Source organism: Phacochoerus africanus, chromosome X (assembly GCF_016906955.1).
Source record: "Phacochoerus africanus isolate WHEZ1 chromosome X, ROS_Pafr_v1, whole genome shotgun sequence".
In the NCBI taxonomy this organism is placed as follows: Eukaryota; Metazoa; Chordata; class Mammalia; order Artiodactyla; family Suidae; genus Phacochoerus; species Phacochoerus africanus.
Window position 1 is genome coordinate 43783235 of NC_062560.1, and position 19860 is coordinate 43803094.

Genomic DNA, 19860 nt, shown 5'->3' on the forward strand with positions numbered 1-19860 from the left:
GCAAGGCCAGAGATTGAACCTGCATCCTCATGGATCCTAGTCAGATTCATTTCTGCTGGGCCATGACAGGAACTCCTCTCTGCCCATTTTTTGATGGGGTTGTTTGTTTTTTTTTGGTATTGAGCTGCAGGAGGTGTTTATATATTTGGGAGATTAATCCCTTGTCAGTCTATTCATTTGCAAATATTTTCTCCCATTCTGTGGGCTGCCTTTTGTTAAGGGTTTCCTTTGCCGTGCAAAAACTTTTAAGTTTAATTAGGTCCCATTTGTTTATTTTTATTTTTATCATCATTACTCTAGGAGGTGGATCTGAGAAGACATTGCTGTGGTTTATATCAGAGAGTGTTCGGCCTATGTTTTCCTCTAAGAGTTTTATAGTATCTTGTCTTATATTTAGGTCTGTAATCCATTTTGAGTTTATTTTTCTGTATGATGTTAGGAAGTGTTCTGATTTCATTCTTTTACATGGAGCTATCCAGTTTTCCCAGCACTACTTATTGAAGGGACTGTCCTTTCTCCATTGTCTATTCTTGCCTCCTCTGTCATAGATTAGTTGACTGTAGGTATGTGGGTTTAATTCTGGGCTTTCTATCCTGTTCCACTGATGTATATTTGTTTTTGGTGCCAGTACCATACTGTTTTGATGACTCTAGCTTTGTAGCATAGTCTGAAATCAGGGAAATTGATTCGTCCAGCTCCATTTTTTTCTTTCCAATATGGCTTTGGCTATTCGAGGTCTTTTGTGTTTCCATATAAATTTTAACATATTTTGTTCTAGTTCTGTAAAGAATGTTATTGGTAATTTAATAGGATTGCACTGAATTTATAGATTGCTTTAGGTGATATTGTCATTTTGACTATATTAACTTCCAATCCAAGAGCATGATATATCTTTCCATCTATTTGTGTTTTCTTTGATATCTTTCATCAGCGTCTTATAGTTTTCAGAGTACAAGTCTCTTTAAGTAGGTTTATTCCTAGGTATTTTATTATTTTTGATGTGATGGTAAATGGGCTGGTTTCCCTAATTTCTCTTTCCGATCTTTCATTGTTAGTACATAGAAATACAGTCGATTTGTGCATATTAATTTTATATCCTGCAACTTTACCAAATTCATTGATGAGCTCTAATAGTTTTCTGGTAGCATCTTTAGGATTCTCTAGGTATAGTATCACGTCATCTGCAGACAGTGATACTTTTCCTTCTTTCTTTCCAATTTGGATTCCTTTTACTCCTTTTTCTTCTCTGATTGCTGTGGCTAGGACTTCCAAAACTATGCTGAATAGTAGTGGCAAGAGCAGACATCCTTGTCTTGTTCCTGATCTTAGCAGGAATTCTTTCAGCTTTTCACCATTGAGAATGATGTTAGCTGTGGGTTTGTCATATATGGCCTTTATTATATTGAGGTAGGCTCCCTCTATGCTCAGTTTTCGGAGGGTTTTTTGTTTGTTTGTTTGTCTTTTTATCAGAAATGGGTGTTGGATTTTGTCGAAAGCTCTTTTTGCATGTATTGAGAGGATCCTATGGTTTTCATTCTTCAGTTTGTTAATGTGGTGAATCACCCTGATGGATTTGTGGATACTGAAAAATCCTTGCATCCCTGGGATAAATCCCACTTGATCATGATATACAATCCTTTTAATGTATTGTTGGATGCAGCTTGCTAGTATTTTGTTGTGGATTTTTGCATCTATGTTCATCAGGGAAATTGGCCTCTAGTTTTCTTTTTTTTTGTGGTATCTTTGTCTGGTTTTGGTATCAGGGTGATGGTGGCCTCATAGAATGAGTTTGGGAGTGTTCTTTCCTCTGCAATTTTTTGGAATAATTTCAGAAGGATAGGTGTTAGCTCGTCTCTAAATGTTAGACAGAATTCGCCTGTGAAGCCATCTGGTCCTGGACTTTTTTTTGTTGGAAGTTTTTTAATCACAGTTTCAATTTCAGTAGCTGTGATTTGTCTATTCATTTTTCCTATTTAATCTGGGTTTAGTCTTGGAAGATTGTACTTTTCTAAGTATTTGTCCATTTCTTCTAGGTTGTCCATTTTATTGGCATATAGTTGCTTGTAGTAGTCTCTTATGATCCTTGGTATTTTTGTGATGTCTTTTGTAACTTCCCCTTTTTCATTTCTAATTTTATTTATTTGTGTCCTCTCTTTTTCTTGATGAGTCTGGCTGAGGGTTTATCAATTTTGTTGATCTTTTCAAAGACCAGCTTTTAGTTTCATTGATGTTTTCTATGGATTTCTTCATTTCTATTTCACTTATCTCTGTTGTGATCTTTATGATTTCTTCTGTTAACTTTGGGTTTTGGCTGTTCTCTCTCTAGTTTCTTTAGGTGTAAAGTTAGGTTGTTTATTTGAGCTTCTTATTGTTTCCTGAGGTAAGCTTGTATTGCTATTAACTTTCCTCTTAGAACTGCTTTTGCTGCATCCCATAGGTTTTGGATTGTTGTGTCTTTGTTGTCATTTGCTTCTAGGTATTTTTTTAAATTTCCCTTTTGATTTCATCAGTGATCCATTGGTTATTTCGTAGCATGTTGTTTAGTCTCCATGTTTTGTGCTTTTTGCAGTTTTTTTTCCCTGTGGTTGATTTCCAGTCATATAGTGTTTTGTTTTTGTTTTTGTTTTTGTCTTTTCACCTTTTCTTGAGCTGCTCCTGGGGCATATGGAGGTTCCCAGGCTAGGGCTCGAATAAGAGCTGTAGCCACTGGCCTACACCAGAGCCACAGCAACGGAGGATCCAAGCCTCATCTGTGTCTGTGACCTACGCCACAGCTCACAGCAATGCCAGATCCTTAACCCACTGAACAAGGCCAGGGATCGAACCCACAACCTCATGGTTCCTAGTTGGATTCGTTAACCACTGAGCCATGACGGAACTCCATATAGTATTGTGGTTAGAAAAGATGCTTGAGGGAGTTCCCGTTGTGGCGCAGTGGTTAACGAATCCGACTAGGAACCATGAGGTTGCGGGTTCGGTCCCTGCCCTTGCTCAGTGGGTTAATGATCCGGCATTGCCGTGAGCTGTGGTGTAGGTTGCAGACACGGCTCGGATCCTGCGTTGCTGTGGCTCTGGCGTAGGCCGGTGGCTACAGCTCTGATTAGACCCCTAGCCTGGGAACCTCCATATGCCGCGGAAGCGGCCCAAAGAAATAGCAAAAAGACAGAAAGAAAAAAAAAAAAAGAAAAGATGTTTGATATCATTTCAGTTTTCTTAAATTTACTGAGGCTTGATTTGTGGCCCAGACTGTGATCTATCCTAGAGAATGTTCCTTGTGCACTTGATAAGAATGTGTATTCTGCTGCTTCTGGGTGGAATGTTCTATAAATAACTATTATTAAGTCCATCTGGTCTAATGCATCATTTAAGGCCTGTGTTTCCTTCTTGATTTTCTGTCTGGATGATATGTCCATTGCTGTAAGTGTAGTGTTAAAGTCTCCTGCTATTGTTGCGTTATTGCCAATTTCTCCTTTTAAGGTTTTTAGCAGTTGCCTTGTATATTGAGGTGATCTTATGTTGGGTGCATATATATTTACAATTGTTATATCTTCTTGGATTCATTCTTTGAGCATTATGTAATGTCCTTCTTTGTCTCTTATAATATTCTTTATTTTAAGGTCTATTTTATCTGATATGAGTATTGGTACTCCAGCTTTCTTTTGATTTCCGTTTGCATGGAATATTTTTTTCCATCCTCTCACTTTCAATTTGTACGTGTCCATAGAACTGAAGTGGGTCTTTTGAAAGCAGCATATATATGGGTCTTGTTTCTATACCATTCAGCCAGTCTATGTCTTTTGGTTAGGGCATTTAGTCCATTTACATTTAAGGTAATTATTGATATGTATGTTCTCACTTCCATTTTATTAACTGTTTTAGATTTGTTTTTGTTCATTTTTTTTCTTCCCTTCTCTTGTTCTCTTGTGGTTGGATGATTATCTTTAGTGTGCTATTTGGAGTGCTTTTTCTTATTTGTGTGTATATCTATTGTAGATTTTTGGATTGCAGTTACCATTAAGTTTTGATAAAGGATTCTATGTGTGTGTGTGTGTGTGTGTGTGTGTGTATAATAAAACAATCTTGTATTATATATATCTTGCAAAACAATCTTGTATTTTAAATATATATAAATTTATAATATATTTTACATTTATATTTATTTTAAATATATATATTTATATATATGTATATATATATACACACACACACACGAGATTTTTTTCAAGTTATTGGTCTCTTAATTCCAAGTGCATCTCCAGTGTCCTGCATTTATACCCTCCTCATGATTTCTAGTATTGGTAGCATATTTGTGTGTAGATGATTTCCTACCTGTACTAGATGTATGCTTTTACCAATGAGCCTTGTCATTTGTAATATTTTTGTTTCTAGTTGTGGCCTTTTCTTTTCCACCTAGAGAAGTTCCTTTAGTATTTGTTGTAAAGCTGGTTTAGTGGTGCTGAATTCTCTTAGCTTTTGCTTGTCTGTAAAGCTTTTGATTTATCCTTCAAATCTCAGTCAGAGCCTGTTGGGTAGAGTAATCTCATTTGGAAGTTTTTTCCTTTCATTACTTTAAGTATATCATGCTACTCCCTTCTGGCATGCAGAGTTTCTGCTGAAAAATCTGCCAATAGCCTTATTGGGTTTCCCTTGTATGTTATTTGTTTCTTTTCCCTAACTGCTTTCACTATTTTCTCTTTGTCTTTGATTTTGGCCAGTTTGATTAATATGTGTCTTGGGGTGTGCCCCCTTGGGTTTATTTTATATGGTACTCATTGTGCTTCCTGGATTTGAGGGATTCCTTTCCCATGTTAGGGAAGTTTTTGGCAGTTATCTCTTGAAATATTTTCTCTGGGCCTTTTTCTCTCTCTTCTCCTTCTGGCAGTCCTGTAATGTGGATGTTAGTGCATTTAACGTTGTCCCAGAGTCCTCTTAGACTGTCCTCATTTCTTTTCAATCTTTTTTCTCTTTTCTGTTCCTTGTCAGTGATTTCCACTGGCCTGTACCCACCCTGCTTATTCATTCTTCTGCCTCCTGTATTCTGCTATTGGTTGCTTCTAGTGAATTTTTAATTGGTGGTTGTATTTTGCATCTCTGCTTGCTTAATCCTTAAATCTTCTATTTCTTTGATCAATGTTTCTTGTAATTTATCAATCTTTGCCTCCAGTTCATTTCCAGTATCTTGAATCATCTTTACTATCATCGGTCTAAAGTCTTTTTCATAGAGGTTGGCAATCTCCAGATCACTTAACTATTTTTCCGGGTTTTTTTTTTTCCTTGTTTCCTTATCTGAGTCATAATTCTGTATCTTTTCATTTTGTATAGATTTCTGGTGTGGTCTCCTTTTTGCTGACAATACAGCTGTAGCCTCTCTTGCTTCTGATGCCCCCCCCCACACACCTTGTTGCTGAAGTTGGTAGAGGGCTTGCCACAGGCTTCCTGTAGGTGGAGCTGATTCTTATCCCTCTGGTGGGTGGGGCTTTGTTTCTGGGTGAGATTAGAGGTGGCTATGTGCCTGGGGGTCTTTAGGCAGTCTGTTTGTTGATGGGTGGGGCTGTGTTCCCACCCGGATTACTGTATGGCCCTGATGGGTGGGACAGATGGGGCCATTTCCCAAATGGCCATCTCTAGAGAAGCACACACTGATGATTAATTCCCAAGATTTTGCCCCCAGTGTCCCACACAACAAGCTACAGTCATCCCGTTTTCCCAGAAGATCCTCCAAGAATGGCAGTCAGTTCTGACCCAGATTCCTATAAAGTCTCTGCTTTGCCTGGGGCCCAGTGCACATGAAAGCCTGTGTGCACCTTTTAAGAATGGAGTCTCTTTGGGATGGAAATGCTCTAAAATTGGGTTGTGGGAGTTCCCATCATGGCTCAGTGGTTAACGAATCCGACTAGGAACCATGAGGTTGCAGGTTTGATCCCTGGCCTGGATCAGTGGGTTAAGGATCTGGTGTTGCTGTGAGCTGTGGTGTAGGTTGCAGACTCAGCTCGGATCCTGTGTTGCTGTGGCTCTGGTGGAGGCCAGTGGCTACAGCTCCAATTAGACCCCTAGCCTGGGAACTTCCATATGCCGTGGGTGCGCCCCTAGAAAAGACAAAAAAAAGAGTTGTGATGATTGTTGTACAACTATAAATGTAATAAAATTCATTCAGCTAAAAAAAAAAGAATGGAATCTCTGATTCCCCCAGTCCCGTGGAGCTCTTGCACACAAGCCCTGCTGGCCCTCAACACCAAATGCTCCGGGGACTCCTCTTCCCAATGCTAGATCCCCAGGCCTGGGAACCTGAAGTGGGGCTCAGAACTCTCACTCCTGTGGGTGAGCGTCTGTGATACAGTTACTTTCCAGTCTGTGGAGGTATGGGGTTGCTTATATCACATAATTGCCCCCCTACCATCTTGATGTGGCCTCTTCTTCTTCTTCCCAAGTAGGATATCTTTTTGGATAGTTTGCAGTCTACTTAGTTGAAGGTTGTTCAGCAGTTGATTGTAATTTTGTTGCTCAGGCATCCTGTTTCTATCCTGAATTCCTTCAGGGCTCACCATCTAGGCAGCTGTACTGTGTTGCAGCTTGATGGCTGCAAAATCCTTTGTTTACAAACTTGGCAGGCAACTTTTTTTTTCATTTGCAGTCCTTCCTTTTGGTCATAAATTCAGCTAATATTTGGTAGACATTTCATGGCAAATTTTTTGTCCCATGGTGCTAGGAAGGTTCATTCCTAGATCAGGTGAAGATTTTGTTCATATGCCACTCAAGGTGCTAATTTCTGGATTAGGCGCTGTTGCTAATTTAAAATTCTCTGGATCCCCTGTCTTACTAGTCTATTACAACCCAGGAAATGTTTTCCCTTGTTGCTTCTTCCCATACCTAGAATCACGCTATTACAATTATTCTATGTAGAGTTATAAATGTTAAATATTTCTTCAAGGTGTTTTGCCATCATCATTTTTGTTGGAGGCCTGGCTACATATTGGGTCATGTAAGAGACAGCAATCTTATAAAATCAACAGGTTATAAGTAATACAGCTAGTAACACTGACAATGTCATAGTGCAGTAGGGAGACAAAGCATGAACAATTTTCAAATAAAGAATGAATTAAAACAATGACTGGTATAACTAGTTATAATCCGGTTGCAATAAACTATCAAGTCGTAGGAGAGCCAGCTGGAGAAGACAAATTTTAGAAGGAACAGGTAAGAAACATGAAAACAACAAGAACAAGAAAAAGATATAAATATTTTATCTTTGCTTACAAAAGTACACTTTTAGTATACTTTTTTGCTTTTTTAGGGCTACACCTGCAGCAAATGGAAGTTTCCAGGCTAGGGGTTAAATTGGAGCTGCAGCTTCTGGCCTGTGCCACAGCCACAGCAACACCAGATCTGAGCCATGTCTGCAACCAATACCACAGTTCACAGCAACGCCAGATCCTTAACCCACTGATCGAGGCCAGGGATTGAACCCGCGTCCTCATAGATGCTAGTCAGGTTCTTAACCCACTGAGCCACAATGGGAACTCCTACAAAAGTATACTTATCAACTTGCAGGTCATAGTATAAGCGGGAAGTTTTTCTGAAAACAAAGATTAAAAGCCAGTATATTTCCAAAAAAACAATCATTAAGTTATAAATTGTATTTATCAGTTTGTTCATCCCATGTAATTAATTAATTCCTGGTGATGCGGATGAGGTCAAGTTTGCTTCTTTCAGCAGCATGATCAGACTATCAGAAACTTCTGTCAAAAAGTCCTTTTTATGAATTTTATTCAAGACCTTCACTTTATAAAAGCATCAGAGTTTAAAACAATGATTGTCAATAAACAACAAGACTTAAAATGGCGTGGTTAAAGATTTGATTACAATTGACAAGAAACTTGACTATTTCTATAGCATACCATGTTTTAAGATAATAACTAGAATTATGACTGATAACATTATACTATGCAATAAACTTTAAGATTTTTAGGAATTCCGTGTAAATTTCCGAATATCTATATTAATGACATTTACCCCTACAATATAACCTAAGGTTCACCTCCAATCACTTGACAATGTTTCTCAAGTAATTTAATGTACCAAAGAAGTCTAATTAGTTTCTTCCTATGTATGTTTGTATATAGAAATTCCTCTCTGAGATGTTTCAGGGTTGCTTTGAAACGAGCATTCCAGAGTTTACTGGAGGTTAAAAGAACTTCAGTTAGAATTTGATATTTGGCAAGTTTGTTTAAAAAAGGTTTTAAAACACATGAAGTCACTGTGAAGCAAATACCTATTGACTTAACTAAGGTGACAAAGATTTCAAAAAATAAATACCGATGACTTACAGCCACTTATACAATCTGTTTTCAAAAGCAGTACCCCAAGAACACTTTGTCCTCTTAACGGAGAGAAAAATCAACCTCCAGTCTTGTACCAGCCTACTTGTAACAACAAAATCCCTTTACTTAATTAAATTAAACCTAAATTTAGCCGATCTGGACCATGTATAAAACTCTTTTCTCCAGGGTTCCTTTTCCACAACCTTTTATCATTTTCTGTGGCCATGTCATTTTGTCCTTTCATTTTCCCATTTAGAAACAATCAACTCTAGGGAACAAAATCACTTTACCTTCTCTTAACAAAATGGAATTCCATTCTTTATACCTCCTTTTGTTCACAATATATGTCTTCCATTTCTATTGTATACTGAAAGGTTTTTATTATTTCTAGTAGCATTAAGTATATATTTAAGCTAGACTCCTCAACTCTTAAAACCTTAATTTCTAGTGAAAATTAAAACAGGCAATTAGGAACTGTTTTCTACATTAGTATTCTATAGGTTGGCAAACATAAATACCAATAGTAATTTCTAACAACATGTGCTTTCTTATAAAAAATATCTCAGTGTGGCACCAACATATTTAATCATAGTCCTAAATACCTTTGGTTTCTCTGTTAAGGGAAGCCAATCTTCAGTAAACTTCAATAAACTTCAATGTTCAATAAACACCCATCATTCAACTGAATTTAGCACTCCAGAATTTCAAGTTACCAGGTATCTGGAGAGATTGCTTTCAAGTAGGCATTCCTAAAACATAATTATTTCTGAAGAGTTTACCCAAAAGCTCTCATCTCATTTGTGTTTAATTTACAAGAATTTTATCACACCAAGTTTTTTTCTTGCTGTCAAATTCGTAACAGATATAACAAGATCTTGCCTGACTTGTATTAAACCTAGGAACAATAAAAACATTATACTTAATATTGATGACTCTGAAAACATGTCAATATTAATTAACTCGACAAACTTTAACCTTAATATCAGGTATTAACTTAATACTGAATATTTCCCAGTTCACATGACCCAGAAAGTCATTCTGGCTGGGTTTCTTTTTTTCATATTTAGAAATACTTAATTTATAAGTGCTTACTTTTAAGTTAATTAAATAGAACACTTTTATAAATTTCATTTTGATAATATTTTCTAGAGCTAGAGATAGCTCATATGTATAATGTGTACACAGACATATAAACAGACAAAAACAGAGATCTCGTAGCGTCACTTAAAAAAAACCCTTAGTTATGAATCAGATATTACAATGTAAACTTAACTAGTTTATAAATAACAGTTGGAATAAATTAAATTTGCTTGCTTAGATGACTAAGGCTTTACTATTTATGGAAAAGACTTTTAAGATTTGTATTTGTTCTTGATAAAATTCTAAGGAGGCTGTGAAGAATTAGATTTTCAGCTGAGGAGAGATTTCTGGCAGTTTAACTTTAATATGCCATTTTTCCTTTTTTTCCCTTGATTTCTGGTTCTACCTGATGGAGCTAATTAGGTTCAGTCTCAGGTCCTCTTGGCCTGTATTTACATTTCTGATCTGTACAGATCTACAAAACAAAGACAGTTCCTTTTAACTTGTCAAAGAACTAGTCTGTCACCCAAAGGATATCAAAAGGTTGATTGGCCCGACTATATTTTCTTTCATTTGTTTCTCTATATCAGTGGGAAGATTTCTAACTAAACCAAAATGTAAGAGTTCCATGTTCTAGACTTTGGGGTTTAATTTATCATGTCTTCCAAACCTGGCAGAAGGCATTCAACAAGGGCCCTCTTTCTGAGTGCAGGCTAGACCCAGAGTAAAATCTCTACTATTATTTTTATTAGCTCCTGAATATTAGTTTCCAGGTTTTACTTTATTTTGTATGGTTCAGGCAACCCAAGTGGTTTCCTTTAGGATGTGATATTTCCCGAGAGGAAGTTCCCCTTGTGGCTCAGTGGTAAAGAACCTGACTAGTATCCATGAGAACACAGGTTCGATCTGTGGCCTTGCTCAGTGGGTTAAGGATCTGGAGTTGCCCTGAGCTGTGGTGTAGGTCACAGACATAGCTTGGATCTGGCGTGGCTGTGGCTGTGGTGTAGGCCGGCGGCTATAGCTCTGATTCAACCCCTAGCCTGGGAACCTCCATATGCCATAGATGCGGCCGTAAAAAAAAAAAAGCAAAAAAAAAAATCCTCAGAGGCAGAACTATATGCCTTATCTTATAATACCAAGCAGCGGAAGACCCCAAGTGAGACATGTCTATCCCACAATATAATTATGCAAAAGAGATGCAGCCATCTTATAGAAAGCCCATTTATATACATCATTTTTTGTGAACTTTTATCTTAATCCTATCAACTTTGGTTTTCATTAGGGCCCAATCAACAGTTCTTGTTTTTAGAAGGAGTCTTAGAAGCTTTTCTTTCTTTTTATCCCTTGTCTATTTAATCTATTCTTATATAAAAGACGCTGGGATCCCCAGAGAGGGGTTGAGCCAAGGGACTTAGACCCTTTATCAATTTTTAAACGTGATTAATTGGCCTGTTGCCCCAAGTAATTGTTGGTCAAGTATCTCAGTATAATTTTTTCCCAGCCCTTTAAATGTCCATTTTATTCATCCCATGTTTTTTATTTTAATTATTTTTTTTGCATTAAAATGTTTATTGAAGGATAGTTAATTTACAATGTGTTCATTTCTGGTATACAGCAAAGTGATTCAGTTATACATATATATATATATACATATTCTTTTTCATATTCCTTTCTGAACATAGTTCCCTGTACTATACAGTTAGGACCCTGTTGCTTATCCAGCCTATATGTCATACTTTGCATCTGCTCATCCCAGACTCCCAATACTTCCCTCTCCCCTCACGCCCCTGGCAACCACAAGTCCATATGTGTGAGTCTGTTTCTGTTTCGTAGATATGTTCATTCGTGTCATATTTTCTTTCATTTTTGAACATTTTATTGAAGTATAGTTGATTTGCAATGTTGTATCAATCTTTGCATTGTATTTTAGATTCCACATATAAGTGATATTATGTGGTATTTGTCTTTCTCTTCCTGACTTACTTCACTTAGTATGATAATCTCTAGTTCTACCCATGTTGCTGCAAGTGGCATTATTTCATCCTTTTTTATAGCTGAGTAATATTCCATTGTATACATGTACCACATCTTCTTTATCCATTCTTCGGTCAACAGATATTTAGGTTGTTTCCATGTCTTGGCTATTGTAAATACTGCTACTATGAACACAGGGGTGTATGTATCTTTTATGAATTAGAGCTTTGTCCATATATGTGCCTAGGGGTGGGATTGCTGGATTGTATGGCAACTCTATTTTTAATTTTTTGAGGAACATCCATACTGTTTTCCATAGTGGCTGCACCAATTATTTATCCCATTTTAAAATAACCATCGAAAGATTTCTTTATCCAGTTGGGATGTCTCCTTAAAATTTCCACCTTGTTGGGAAAGAGGCTCTAGACATTCCCTACAGCTTTTTTTCCCTGTTAATCAACCTAAGTAACATTAGTTATTCTAATGTTTTTATGAGCATCTTTAAGACCCATTGAGGGGAAGGGGAGACCCTTGGGAGACCACTATACCCGATTCCCAAATCAGTTTTTCTTGTTTGATTTCAACTAAGGCAGTTCTTAGGTTAACCAGTATATATTTTTCCACCTTTTAATTTAATTTTGTATAGCTACCAATATGCAGTTATTTCTAATGAGAGCTAAGAATTTAGCAATTTAGAAAAGCTTCTCTAATTTAAAGGATCCATCACCTGGCTATTAATGAGATATATATTAATTGTGATTCAAACCAATAAAATGGGGAGTTGTCATCATGGCTCAGCAGTAATGAATCCAACTAGTATCCCTGAGGACACAGGTTGGATCCCTGGCCTCGCTCAGTGGGTTAAGGATCTGGCGTTGCCGTGAGCTGTGGCATAGGCTGGGAGCTACAGCCCTGATGTGACCCCTAGCCTGGGAACTTCCATATGATGCAGGTGCGGCCCTAAAAAGCCAAAAAAACTAACCAAACAAAAAACAAGCAAAAGCAATAAAACACAAGAGGCTTCCCCATAAGAGAGTGAGGAGGATGCTACATAAATAAGATCCAGAAAGTTTACTCAAAAAATAGTATGGAAGAGGTCAAGTTTTCAAAACACACACACACACACACACACACACACACACACACACTGTCCTAAGATCAGTTAGAACATTTTCCTTTTTTTTTTTTTTTTTTAAGAAAATGAGAGTTGCAACGTTTATTTCAGGTTCTCTCTTGGTTTTTTGTGTTTTTTTTTTCCTTTTTGGCCACACAGGCAGTATGTGGGAATTCCTGGGCCAGGGATTGAACCTATGCGGCACAGCAGCAATCAGAGCCACAGCGGTGAGAACGCAGGAGCCTCCACCCCCTAGGCCATCAGAGAACTCCCGGTTAGAACATTTTCATTTCAAAGACATAGGAAGACAAACACAAAGTCTCCCCAGAAGGCTTTTGTTTCTTTAAGGTTAGAATTCTGAAAAGATGTTTTTATCAAACCAGCTTTAACTTAACTGTGTATGCAATATAAGAGCCCCATCTTATATTTAAGTTATTATTTAATTAGTATTATTTAAATAATATTTACTTTCTTATTAAATATTAAAGTAATATTTAATTTCCAATTAAGTAGGTACATTTAAGTATGAGCTCCATACATATATGAATCTGGCTGGAGTGTTAGAGGTTGGCTTTCTGATGCCCATCAGGGTTTTTCGTTTGTTTGTTTGAGAGACTCTCTTTCCCATTTTAAAGTTGAATTCGTTGGGGATAAAATTTGCTCATGCACTTTCATCCTGACATTCTTGTTAAGGTAGCCAATTTGAGGAAAGACATCAGGTCAGCCTCTGACCTAACCATTCAGCCCAGACCACTCAGTAACTTTTTAACTGAGCCAATCTCCATGTTTTTGAACTGGGCTCCCCCCGTATCTTTCAGTTAGGGGAGTCACTCCCCAGTATCTTTCAGCTGGGGAGCCAGGTACCTGTTAGATGTTGCCAAATAAACCTCAGGCTCATCAACCAAGGAGACCCGAAAAACAGGAGAGACTCACCCAAATTCGTCTGGACTCTCCAAGGAGGGAGACGGGCACGAGAGGCCTCTGCTGGCACCAAGGCTCTGGTGCCTCATAGAGTTTAGGTGAAGCAGAGAAGTCTGCGCTGGATCCCTTCATGGTCACCAGAACCGGTGACTGAAAAAATGCACAACCTAAAAGTTGAGAATTATGTTTTAGTCGGTGGACATTCTGAGACCCAAGCCAGCGTGTAGCCTCCCAGATAGCTCTGAGAGACTGCTCCAAAGAGGAAAGGGAGGAGCCAGGGAGACAGGAGTTTTTGGCAACAAAGACTAGGTAGTCAGAACATCAAAAGATTATTGCTAATTAAAGAAAACATGCATCTCAAGTTAAGGAATTTAGTACTTTTCTATATATGGAAAGAGGCAAGAGTCTGAGCTCCCTGAAATTATTCCTTTGATATGCACCTTAGCCATCTGGGGCCAGGAGCCTGCATTTTCCCATCCTGAGTCTCCTCAGGGTGCATCTTTAAGGGGTGGCTGCAGGGGTTTGATGGCAGGCATCCTGTTTCTATTTCTATCCTGCGTTCTTTCAGGCAGGGCTCACCATCTGGGCAACTGCGATGTGATAGCTTGGTGGCTGCCACATCCTTTGTTTACTGATATGGCAAGCAAGATTTTTTTTCACTCGGGTCGAATTGGAGCCACAGCCGCAGCCACAGCCGCGCGGGATCCGAGCCTCGTCTCCCACCTACACCACAGCTCACGGCAACACCAGATCCTTAACCCACCGAGCGAGGCCAGGGATCGAACCCATGTCCTCGTGGATCCTAGTCGGGTTCATTAACCACTGAGCCAGGAAGGAAACTCCCAAGAGGCAGATGTTTCTGACTTGAATCAGGGCTTAGCTTCTTGAAGTGAAAGAAAAAAAACAAAAAAACAAAAAACTCACCTCCTTCCCACCACTTTGCTCAAGTTGATTGTATTACAAATCCTTTGGTGTTAACAAGTACTTGTAAAGCTAACTGAATGATCAAAGGCTATGGCAATAGATAGGGCAGCATGTGAGGTTCATATAGTATTATTCACACTGAATCTGCCAACACAAGTGCTGTCCTGATTATTCTTACTATTTTTATTTTTTTGGCTGTGCCTGCCGCATGTGGAAGTTCCTTGGCCAGGGATCAAACCCACACCACAGCAGTGACCTGAGCCACAGCAGCGACAATGCCAGATCCTTAACCCACTGAGCCACCAGGGAACTCCCTGATTATTTTTATACTGGAATTAAGTATAAGGAAAAATGTAAAGCGTGGGACACGGAGTGAATGCTCAGAATGTCACAGCGCCCTTCCTTCAACTTTATTTATAAAACTCATTTCTATGAGTGAATTTTGAAAAACTGTGGTGATGGGAGTTCCCATTGTGGCGCAATGGTTAATGAATCCAACTAGGAACCATAAGGTTGCGGGTTTGGTCCCTGGCCTCGCTCAGTGGGTTAAGGATCCAGTGTTGCCGTGAGCTGTGGTGTAGGTGGAAGAGGCGGCTCAGATCCCACGTTGCTGTGGCTCTGGTGTAGGCTGGTAGCTACAGCTCCGATTGGACCCCTAGCCTGGGAACCTCCATATGCTGCAGGAGCAGCCCTAGAAAAGGCAAAAAGACAAAAAAAAATTGTGGTGATGAGTTGTATGAGATGCTTGTATAGAGATTAAGCCCTTGTCAGCTGCATCATTTGAAACTATTTTCTCCCATTCTGTAAGTTGTCTTTTTGTTTTCTTGAATGGATTAGCAATGAGATCCTGCCGTGTAGCACTGAGAACTATGTCTAATCACTTATGATGGAGCCCTGCTAATGGGAGAAAAAAGAATGTATACGTGTATGTGTAACTGGGTCACCATGCTGTACAGTAGAAAAATAACTGTATTGGGGAAATAATAACAAAAAAATTTTTTCAATTGTGGTGAAAAAACACATGAGATCTACCCCCTAAAATTTTAAACGAGTGCATTTTTATGGGAAAATGTTGGATTCACTCTACCTCTACCCCCTGCATGCTCAATTATACGTGAGGAGACACTTCCCACCTTCTCTGAAGGGGCCTAAATCACTTAAATGTAGTTAGGTTTGAGGTTTTGGGGTTTTTTTGTCTTTTTAGGGCTGCACCCGTGGCATATGGAGGTTCCCAGGCTAGGGGTCTAATCGGAGCTGCAGCTGCCGGCCTACCCCGCAGCCACAGCAACGCAGAATCCGAGTCGCGTCTTCCACCTACACCACAGGTCCCGGCAGTGCTGGATCCTTAACTCGCTGAGCAAGGCCAGGGATCGAACCCGCATCCTCATGGATACTAGTCGGGTTTGTGAACCACTAAGCCACGCTGGGAACTTCCGGGTTTGAGTTTTTAAATGCTGTTAGATAGGGCAGCTACTTCTTATATGTGCTTACCTCTGTGTTAAGCACTTTGCATATTTGATCCTCTTAGCAACCGTAAAAGATAGGTACTTCTACTATGTCTACTTTTATGATTGAGGAAATTAAATCTTAGTGGGGCTAGCTAACTTAAATTGGTAAAAAAAAAAAAAATATATATATATATATATATATATATATATATACACACACACATACACATAAGGCACGAATGAACCTATCTGTAAAACAGAAACAGACTCACAGACATAGAGAACAGACTTGTGGTTGCCAAGGAAGGGGGGATAGGGAGAGGGATGGACTGGGAGTTTGGGGTTAGTAGATGCAAATTATTCCATTTAGAATGGATAGGTAATGAAGTCCTACTGTATAGCACGAGGAACTATATCGAGTCTCTTGGGATAGACCATGATGGAAGATAATATGAGAAAAAGAATGTGTGACTGGGTCACTATGCTGTGCAGCAGAAAGCAACACAACACTGTAAATCAACTATACTCCAATAAAAAATTTTTAAAAAATATGTTAAGTGCAGAATATAGACCCAAGGCCAAAGAAATAAGTTTAACCCCAAAATCTGTGCTCTTAACTGTTGCATTATACTGCTCAGCAATACTAACAAGAGTAAAAATAATTTTAACTGTTCGTTGAGCACTTGCTATAATAGCTAAGCACCATATTAGGTGTGTTGTATACTTTAAGCCATTTAACCTTTGAATCAAATATATGAAGACCTAGGATTGGCCCCATTTTGCCAGATGGAGAAATGGGAAGTTAGGCGAGGACCTCATTTGTTGAGGTCACACGTCTGAGACTGGTGAGTGGGGATCTATCAAAGGATGAGATCAACAGGCTGAGGATGTGTTTGGCCAGGATAGAGCAGAACCTCAATCCTGCCCCGATTACGTGGTTCCAGGAGGTCTCGGAGGAAAACCCATGCCCAGAGTTTAAAATAAAGCAAAGTGACCATTTCACAGGAGCCACAGCTTTTGGCCCCAAACTCCAATGTACCACCATGAGGAGTGAGACTGGCTCCTCACGATTTTCCTGCACTAGATCGCAGCCTGAGGCTTCCACACATTCAAGGTGTGGCTATTCTTCCACTGATGTGATAAGGCCCTCCTTAGGGGTGCTAGATGGAAAAAAAAGATTTTGTTTTTAAGGCTTTAGTTATTTTTTTAATTAGCATATAGTTGATTTACAGTCTCATATCAATTTCTGCTGTCCAGCAAAGGGACCCCCAGCAACCCCACTCCCGGGCATATATCCAGACAAAACTTTCATTCAAAAAGACTGGGTTTTTTGTTTGTTTGTCTTTGTTTTTGTTTTGCTTTTTAAGTCTGCACCCGTGGCCCAGGGAAGTCCACAAGCTAGGGGTTGAATCAGAGCTGCAGCTGCCAGCTACATCCACAGCAATGCTGCATCCAAGCCATGTCTGCGACCTACACTGAAGTTCATGGCAAGGCTGGATCCCAAAGCCACTGAGCAAGGCCAGGGATCGAACTCGTGTCCTCATGGATCCTAGTCGGGTTTGTTACTGCTGAGCCATGACAGGAACTCCAAAAAGACTTTGTTTGGATGGCTAGAAGCCTCTGCCCCTAGAAGATGGCTGCTGTGAAGGGAAGGCAAGCAAAAGGTCCCTTTCAGACCGAGGGAGACAACCTGTAAGATCCGTGTATCTCTTTACTCCTTGCCAAGTGCCTCCTCCTGTGACTATGGTTCAGACTAGGGTCCTGGAATCTTCTCAATCCAGATCAGCACTCCTTTGGGGGCGGGGATGGAGGTGGGGTGGGGAAGGAGAAGAGTAAGTAACCCTGAGCTTCCTTTCCCCTAAGGACTAAGCATTACCATAGCAAGTAAGTGGCACAGCTGGAGCGTAAATGGCTGTCCCTTAACCACCATTCCAGAGAGAGGGGCATATCAAAATTACTTGCGGGTCTTTTTCAAAATACATATGGCCCATCAGGCAGTAGAAAGCCTAAGCAAGGTGACTGTACAGAGTATTAAAAGGTGGGAGAAGAAGATCAAAGATGGGCAGAGAAACAACATGCAAAGAGCCAAAAAGAAACAAAGATCTATCTTTATGTACTGTGAACAAAAAAATGCTGCCTGCCATTTCAGTAAACAAAGAATGTTGCCCGCTATTAAGTCCTCAGGCACTGCAGGCCCCCCCCCCCCCCCCCCCCCCCCCCCCCCCCCCCGCCCAAGGTGCACCCTCAGGGGAATTCAGGATGGAGAAAAATAGGATACTGGCCCTGCATATTTAAGATGCATATCAAAGGAAAGATTTCAGTGAGCCCAGACTTGCATCTTTCCATATATAGAAACTCACTGAAATTATTAACTTGAGATGTCTGGTGTTTTTTTTGTGATTAGCAGGAATCTTTTAATGCTCGACTACTTTTTCTATTTATTTACATTTATTCATCTGACACTATCTTTAGTCTTAGTTTTTTTTTTTTTTGTTATTTCCCCAATACGATTTTTCCCCCTACTGTACAGCATGGTGACACATACATGTATACATTCTTTTTTCTCACATTATTATGCTCCATCATAAGTGACTAGACAGAGTTCCCAGTGCTACACAGCAGGATCTCATTGCTCATCCATTCCGAAGGCAATAGTTTGCATCTACTAACCCCAAGCTCCCCAACCACTCCCTCCCCCTCCCTTCGACTACTTTTTGTTGCAAAAACTCCTACATATCCTGGCCCTTCCCTTCCCTCTTCAGAATAGTTCCTTAGAGCTACTCTGTCTTCTGGGCTATAGTCTCAGTAAGGTCCCCACATAAAACAGAGCTCATAACTTTTAGGTTGTGTGTTTTTCTTCAGGGGGCAGTACTGATAAGGAGTGACGTTACATTTAGATTACAAAACCAAGGTCTGGAGTTCCCGTCGTGGCGCAGTGGTTAACGAATCCGACTAGGAACCATGAGGTTGCGGGTTCGGTCCCTGCCCTTGCTCAGTGGGTTAACGATCCGGCGTTGCCGTGAGCTGTGGTGTAGGTTGCAGACGAGGCTCGGATCCTGCGTTGCTGTGGCTCTGGCGGCTACAGCTCCGATTAGACCCCTAGCCTGGGAACCTCCATATGCCGCAGGAGCAGCCCAAGAAATAGCAAAAAGACAAAAAACAAAACAAAACAAAACAAAACCAAGGTCTACAGCAGTGCACTCACTGTGCTAACTTACGTACAAAAAAAGGGACCTAATAAGTATATGTATATATCAATTTTGCATAAAGGACAACTGAAAGGACAAATAAGCCAATAAATTGCCCATAGAGGACAAGAGAAACCAAAGGAGATGGGGTTAGAAGTGGGAATGAGACCCCTACATGTATGTATGCCTTTTTACAATTTTGATTTTTTTTTCTTTTTAGGGCCACACTTGCGGCATGTGGGAGTTCCCAGCCTAGGGGTCCAATCAGAGCTGCAGCCGGCGGCCTACCCCACAGCCACAGCCACAGCCATGCCAGATGTGAGCCAGGTCTGCGACCTATACCACAGCTCATGGCAACGCCGGATTCTTAACCCACTGCACCACAAGAGAACTCCATGTTTTTTTTTTTTCAATCACACTTTGTACCTGGTAGCATTTTTCACTGATAATCATTGCCTTGTTCTTTAAAATTTCTCCCCCCTTGGTTCCCAGGATAATGAACACAGTTGTTCCCCCTCCATGAATTCACTGAGCCCTGCTTCTTGGGCCAGGCACTGTGCTAGATGCAATTTTTCCTACATCTTTGAGACTTGGTCTCTTTGGTTAGCGCCTCATTTCTTTTCTTTCTTTTTTCTTTTTTTTTTTTTTTTTTTTGCCTCTGTCCTTCTTTTTCCTCCTTCTACCTAAGCTGTTATTATGGTATAAGGTTCAGTCGTGAGTCCTCTGCTTTGATCTCTGTGTCCTCTCCTTTAGGTGCATGTACCTTACGCATAGCTTCAACCAGCGCCGCTAAGCTCAGCTGCTTATCTGGCTGCCATTGCTCAATCTTCAACTCTACCAAGTATGTTCACTTGGGTAGTTAAATTTTAATTGTTCTCCTGGTCTCACCATGT

General features: G+C 39.8%; 1 long non-coding RNA gene across 1 annotated transcript in view; it reads right to left on the reverse strand.

Annotated features, from left to right (window-relative positions):
• The window catches only part of LOC125118859 (uncharacterized), a 58363-nt gene extending 44711 nt beyond the window's left edge, over window positions 1-13652 (reverse strand). Inside the window, exon 1 of the long non-coding RNA XR_007132903.1 lies at window positions 13420-13652. This is a non-coding gene — a long non-coding RNA (uncharacterized LOC125118859). The remainder of the gene's footprint in view (window positions 1-13419) is intronic.
• Between the last annotated feature and the right edge of the window lie 6208 nt (window positions 13653-19860).